Source organism: Meriones unguiculatus, chromosome 14 (genome assembly GCF_030254825.1).
Source record: "Meriones unguiculatus strain TT.TT164.6M chromosome 14, Bangor_MerUng_6.1, whole genome shotgun sequence".
Classification (NCBI taxonomy): Eukaryota; Metazoa; Chordata; class Mammalia; order Rodentia; family Muridae; genus Meriones; species Meriones unguiculatus.
The window spans coordinates 48,538,803-48,545,843 of record NC_083361.1 but is presented as its reverse complement, the minus strand read 5'-3'; the positions used below and the strand labels follow the sequence as shown (position 1 = coordinate 48,545,843).

The 7,041-nt window shown below is 41.0% G+C and overlaps 2 non-coding genes across 2 annotated transcripts; both read left to right on the top strand.

Annotated features, from left to right (window-relative positions):
• Positions 1 to 202: 202 nt before the first annotated feature.
• On the top strand, positions 203 to 267 carry LOC132647841 (small nucleolar RNA SNORD109A). Its single transcript, XR_009586181.1, has one exon. It is a non-coding gene; the product is annotated as a small nucleolar RNA SNORD109A (small nucleolar RNA).
• A 3,546-nt stretch (positions 268 to 3,813) lies between these two features.
• On the top strand, positions 3,814 to 3,878 carry LOC132647785 (small nucleolar RNA SNORD109A). The gene has a single exon (XR_009586128.1). It is a non-coding gene; the product is annotated as a small nucleolar RNA SNORD109A (small nucleolar RNA).
• Positions 3,879 to 7,041: the final 3,163 nt, after the last annotated feature.

Sequence of the window (7,041 nt, the reverse complement as noted above, 5' to 3'; positions counted from 1 at the left end):
TGTTTTGACCTCTATTTTTCTCATATGGTGTCAAAGGGGAAAGGCTCTTTAATCCTGTCCTCTGTGTTTCCCCACCACCTTTGACAGAATGAGCTACATGCCTCCTGCACAGTTTTGAACTTCCTTGTCTAGGCCCAGGAGTCTAGCTCTCTGGGGTTTCACTTGGTAGGTGAAAACTCATGTGTTGAGCGAAGGCCTTTCTGGATCTATGATGACAACAGGTCTCTGAGGACGTTGACTGACTTGAACAGATGCGATCTGAGGTCCAGATATGAGGTCCTCGTGAGACCCATGAGGATTTCAGAGCCTGCCTGGCACTCCTCCCTCTACAGACAGGATGAGAACTGTGCAGTTTGGCATCAGATTCGGAGACTTTTCGAAAAAGGCCTCATAACAGTACATATACTTGGTTTGATACATTCTTCATTGCTTTCTATTTTCAAAGAGAATGAAATGATTCCAAGTGATAGGGAAACAGCCTTTACTATAGGAGTAGGCACATATATCAGGTAGAGATGACTGTAGGTGCCAATGACGTAACCAAAAAATATCTAGGAACTGATGAATTCGAACGTGGTGCTCATTCCTAGTCTCGGTCGATGTACCCTTGCACATATGTGGTAAAGTGTCAGGAGGGGATGTTATGGCTCATGCCAGTAGTCCCAAGAATATTGGAGGACAATGACTGCCCTCGCCCTTTACTTAAAGTTGTGTAAAGGCTGACGTATAACAAATAATTCCAGGATCATTCAATTTAGATAGAGGGAAAATTGAAAAGGTCTTTCCTGTTGGAGGCTGGGTAAATTCTAGATAATAATGGCTAGGTGATAAGCCAGGGCACCTGTTTGAGACATTCCCTAGTTTTATTGGTGTTCTTCAATTATGTCTTAGCTGCCAAAATCTTCCAGAGCATGTTGTGTTTACCTATCTCTCTCTCTCGCATGGAAACCATCTCAGTTGATCCATCATGGAAATGACAATTGGGCTTTGCTTTCTGTTATTTCTTGTTGTTGTTTCTGTTTTCCACCTGCGTACATTCTTCCTCTTATTGCAGCTCTCACACAGATGCACATCATCTCTTCTAACAAAATTTGCGTGTTACCCAAGATCTATGAAAACAACTATTCCTTTAAAAAACAAGGAAAGATATTTCTAAAGAACATGTTGCTAGCTGGTAGACCCACAGTCCTGATAATGGAGCAGACACGCTAACTCTCCAATGAAATAAGAACGAACCACACACTGAATCTTCTTAATATCCTCATGATGAACATATTAATTCAGAACTGACACACACACACACACACACACACACACACATATATATATATATATATATATATATATATATATATATATATATTACTACTAACAGACTTTTAGGAAGCAGGAGGATAGGACTCTTGGTAACTCTTGCTGGATACACAATTTCTACAACCATGGTTGAAACTTGAATATCCAATCAAGGACATCATGTAATCTCAGATGTGTAGTATAACATACTCTATTAAAAAGCAACCCATGAGTATTTGCCCACAGGGTGGTCAGTTAGTGCGTACAAAACATCTTCTTTTCATCAGATTTAACCTGAAGCATGGTAGATGATTCCAACGCTCTTCCAAGTGTAAGACTTGAGTTCCATGAATCGAGACATGGTAACATACATGTAGACAAAGAGGCACCTTTGGATTCCCCTCTCTTCCAAGATGAGGTTGCATGGCATGGAAGAAATCTAAAGTCAATTATGGAATACTCTGTTGGATAAACAAGGAAAGAATTCCATGCACAGAGCATAAATTTCAATGACACCCTGAAATCTCAAAGATACCATAGGGCTTACTGACTTTCACCTCTGTGAAACTTGTTCGTTTTGACTTTGAGAAACGAGGAGGAGTTAAGAATGACCATACTGCAATGCTATAGGCAGTGCCTCTTCTTTGCTTTGTTGAACTTCCTTGCTGCCCACTGAGAGGCGTCCACACTGTGTCTGCTGGCACTGGCAAAGATGCTCTCACAGACAGCTTTTGAGGAAGCCATCAGAAGAAGAGAAATTTTTGCCACAGTGGCTAAAATCTGAGGGGATTGGAAGGGAGGAAATGAATTCAATAGTTGGTTCTGGGAAATACTGAACGGCTGGCAGACTTGAAGGTCGGGACACTTTAGAAAGTCAAGGTTGCCTAGACGCCTTTCCTTTTCTGATAACCTTCATACTTATTATGTTGCAGGCTAAAACTTGGAGAGTTGCTTCCCTTCTGGCAGGACAGGTAAGCAGTGACGCTGCTTCCCATGGTGTCTTTTGTTTATAGGCAGGCTGCAGTCTCGGCTGACTAAATATTTACCTACTGTGTACCTCTAGAGATGAGAATCATTTGACGTCCCTCTTATGGCTAAACAACCTAGGCTTCATCTTGCCTCTTGCTGGTGGAACACTTGTTATGGCCCTGGCATTGTAGGGGACTTAGCTAGGTAGTCCCAACCCAAGCAAGTGACAAGGATACTACCTAATACCATTAGTATGTTGATGTGCATTTGGAAAACCATTAGTTGGGTGAAGTTATTGGACTATGTGACTTTCTTTTGTAGCTACCCTTGAAGCTTCCAATTCTAAATAATATATCCAGAAGTACTAAGAAAAGCCTTCTCCCAGCTCCTTCCCTTATGGACATTCAAGCTCAAAGAATTAAATTCTTCTTTCTGCCCTGACAGGTGTGGAAACCAAAGGAAGATGATAGGGTGTTAGGAGTCTAGACCCCTAGAGCACAGAACAATAACCCTCACAAATTTCATCTATCCTTGATCCTCTGGCGTGGATACTAAGAGAGCAACCCATGCGTTTTCACGTCCTTGTAAGTAGCATGGAAACTTGCAATCTTGCCCTCTAAAATTCAGGTGAATTGCCATAAATTTTTCGCAGCCCCAAACAGAGCTGACAATGAACCATAATTATTCTTTTTATAAATGATTATGGATTATGTTGAGCCAGAAATCTAGTTGTCCATTGTCGGAAAAATCAAAACAAAACAAAACAAAACGAAGAATATTTTTGGTATTAAATGCAATGCCTTCCTTCATCTTGGAAACTGGGTGGATTTGAGTTCATTTGAAGAAACATGACATGAGAGGTGATAAGAAGAGAAGGTTCAGGAATCAGGAACACAGAACCCAACTCCTGTCCCTGTCAATGTCCTGTGGGATACCTGGAAATGTATATGGACCAAAATGTAGCTTGGCTTGTGTGTTCCAATTTGTTGTCCAAGGAAATATGGAACGAGCTGGTGGTCATGTGACATACATCACAAAATCCTCCAGAGCATTGACAATTGCAGGACAACTGGAAGGCTCAATACTGGGCACTGTAAGATGGAGAGGAACATACATGGAAGAAAGGAACAGGAGGAGGAATCCTAAAGTAGGGTTAAGAGGAAGAGCATAGAATCAAAACCGCAAATTAGGATGTTGACAAAATCTTATCTAGATAGGAACAAAGTCATTTTGCTTACTTGAATGTTTTCTCTATTCTTACCAAAATCTCTGTTGTAAAGATTAAGTACATAATTTCAGGGAACATTCACAGCTACCCGACTTGGGGCCAGTGACACCGACCAAATGCAATGTTTTGACCTCTATTTTTCTCATATGGTGTCAGAGGGGAAAGGCTCTTCAATCCTGTCACTGTGTTTCCCCACCACCTTTGACAGAATGAGCTACATGCCTCCTGCACAGTTTTGAACTTCCTTGTCAAGGGCCAGGAGTCTAGCTCTCTGGGGTTTCACTTGGTAGGTGAAAACTCATGTGTTGAGCGAAGGCCTTTCTGGATCTATGATGACAACAGGTATGTGAGGACGTTGACTGACTTGAGCAGATGTAATCTGAGGTCCAGATATGAGGACCTCGTGAGACCCATGAGGATTTCAGAGCCTGCCTGGCACTCTTCCTCTTCAAAGAGGATGAGAACTGTGCAGTTTGGCATCAGATTCTGAGATTTTTCGAAAAAGGCCTCATAACAGTACCCATACTTGGTTTGATACTTTCTTCATTGCTTTCTATTTTCAAAGAGATTGAAATGATTCCAAGTGATAGGGAGACAGCCTTTACTATAGGAGTAGGCACATATATCAGGTAGAGATGACTGTAGGTGCAAATGATATACTCAAAAAATATCTAAGAACATGAATTCGAACGTGGTGCTCATTCCTAGTCTCGGTCGATGTACCCTTGCACATATGTGGTAAAGTGTCAGGAGCGGATTTTATGGCTCATGCCAGTAGTCCCAAGAATATTGGAGGACAATGACTGCCCTCGCCCTTTACCCAAAGTTGTGTAAAGGCTGACGTATAACAAATAATTCCAGGATCATTCAATTTAGATAGAGGGAAAATTGAAATGGTCTTTCCTGTTGGAGGCTGGGTAAATTCTAGATAATAATGGCTAGGTGATAAGCCAGGGCACCTGTTTGAGACATTCCCTAGTTTTATTGGTGTTCTTCAATTATGTCTTAGCTGCCAAAATCTTCCAGAGCATGTTGTGTTTACCTATCTCTCTCTCTCGCATGGAAACCATCTCAGTTGATCCATCATGGAAATGACAATTGGGCTTTGCTTTCTGTTATTTCTTGTTGTTGTTTCTGTTTTCCACCTGCGTACATTCTTCCTCTTAGTGCAGCTCTCACACAGATGCACATCATCTCTTCTAACAAAATTTGCGTGTTACCCAAGATCTATGAAAACAACTATTCCTTTAAAAAACAAGGAAAGATATTTCTAAAGAACATGTTGCTAGCTGGTAGACCCACAGTCCTGATAATGGAGCAGACACGCTAACTCTCCAATGAAACAAGAACGAACCACACACTGAATCTTCTTAATATCCTCATGATGAACATAATTAATTCAGAACTGACACACACACACACACAGATATATATATATATATATATATATATATATATATATATATATATCTTACTACTAACAGACTTTTAGGAAGCAGGAGGATAGGACTCTTGGTAACTCTTGCTGGATACACAATTTCTACAACCATGGTTGAAACTTGAATATCCAATCAAGGACATCATGTAATCTCAGATGTGTAGTACAACATACTCTATTCAAAAGCAACCCATGAGTATTTGACAACAGGCTAGTCAGTTAGTGCGTAGAAAACATCTTCTTTTCATCAGATTTAACCTGAAGCATGGTAGATGACTCCAACGCTCTTCCAAGTGGAAGACTTGAGTTCCATGAATCGAGACATGGTAACATACATGTAGACAAAAAGGCACCTTTGGATTCCCCTCTCTTCCAAGATGAGGTTGCATGGCATGGAAGAAATCTAAAGTCAATTATGGAATACTCTGTTGGATAAACAAGTAAAGAATTCCATGCACAGAGTATAAATTTCAATGACACCCTGAAATCTCAAAGATACCATAGGGCTTACTGACTTTCACCTCTGTGCAACTTGTTCGTTTTGACTTTGAGAAACGAGGAGGAGTTAAGAATGACCATACTGCAATGCTATAGGCAGTGCCTCTTCTTTGCTTTGTTGAACTTCCTTGCTGCCCACTGAGAGGCGTCCACACTGTGTCTGCTGGCACTGGCAAAGATGCTCTCACAGACAGCTTTTGAGGAAGCCATCAGAAGAAGAAAATTTTTGCCACAGTGGCTAAAATCTGAGGGGATTGGAAGGGAGGAAATGAATTCAATAGTTGGTTCTGGGAAATACTGAACGGCTGGCAGACTTGAAGGTCGGGACACTTTAGAAAGTCAAGGTTGCCTAGACGCATTTCCTTTTTTGATAACCTTCATACTTATTATGTTGCAGGTTAAAACTTGGAGAGGTGCTTCCCTTCTGGCAGGACAGGTAAGCAGTGACGCTGCTTCCCATGGTGTCTTTTGTTTGTAGGCAGGCTGCAGTCTCGGCTGACTAAATATTTACCTACTGTGTACCTCTAGAGATGAGAATCATTTGACTTCCCTCTTATGGCTAAACAACCTAGGCTTCATCTTGCCTCTTGCTGGTGGAACACTTGTTATGGCCTTTGCATTGTAGGGGACTTAGCTAGGTAGTCCCAACCCAAGCAAGGATACTACCTATTACCATTAGCATGTTGAGGTGCATTTGGAAAACCAACAGTTGGGTGAAGTTATTGGCATATTTGACTTTCTTTTGAAGCTACCATTGAAGCTTCCAATTCTAAATAATATATCCAGAAATACTAAGAAAAGTCTTTTCCCAGCTCCTTCCCTTATCGACATTCAAGCTCAAAGAATTAAACTCTTATTTCTGCCCTGGCAGGTTGGAACCCAAAGGAAGATGATAGGGTGTTAGGAGTCTAGACCCCTAGAGCACAGAACAATAACCCTCACAAATTTCATCTATCCTTGTTCCTCTGGCGTGGATACTAAGAGAGCGACCAATGTATTTTCAAGTCCTTGTAAGTAGCATGGAAACTTGCAATCTGCCCTCCAAAATTAAGGTGAATTGCCATAAAGTTTTCGTAGCCCCAAACAGAGCTGATAATGAACCATAATTATTCTTTTTATAAATGATTATGGATTATGTTGAGCCAGAAATCTAGTTTTCCATTGTCAGAAAAAACAAAACAAAACAAAACTAAGAATATTTTTGGTATTAAATGCAATGCCTTCCTTAATCTTGGAAACTGGGTGGTTTTGAGTTCATTTGAAGAAACATGACATGAGAGGTGATAAGAAGAGCAGGTTCAGGAATCAGGCACACAGAATCCAACTCCTGTCCCTGTCAATGTCCTTTGGGATACCTGGTGATATATATGGATCAAAATGTAGCTTGCTTTCTCTGTTCCAGTTTGTGTCCAAGGATATATGGAACGAGCTGGTGGTCATGTGACATACATCACAAAATCCTCGAGAGCATTGACAATTGCAGGACAACTGGAAGGCTCAATACTGGGCACTGAAAGATAGAGAGGAACATACATGGAAGACAGGGAACAGGAGGAAGAATCCTAAAGGAGGGTAAAGAGGAAGAGCATAGAATCAAAACCGCAAATTAGGATGT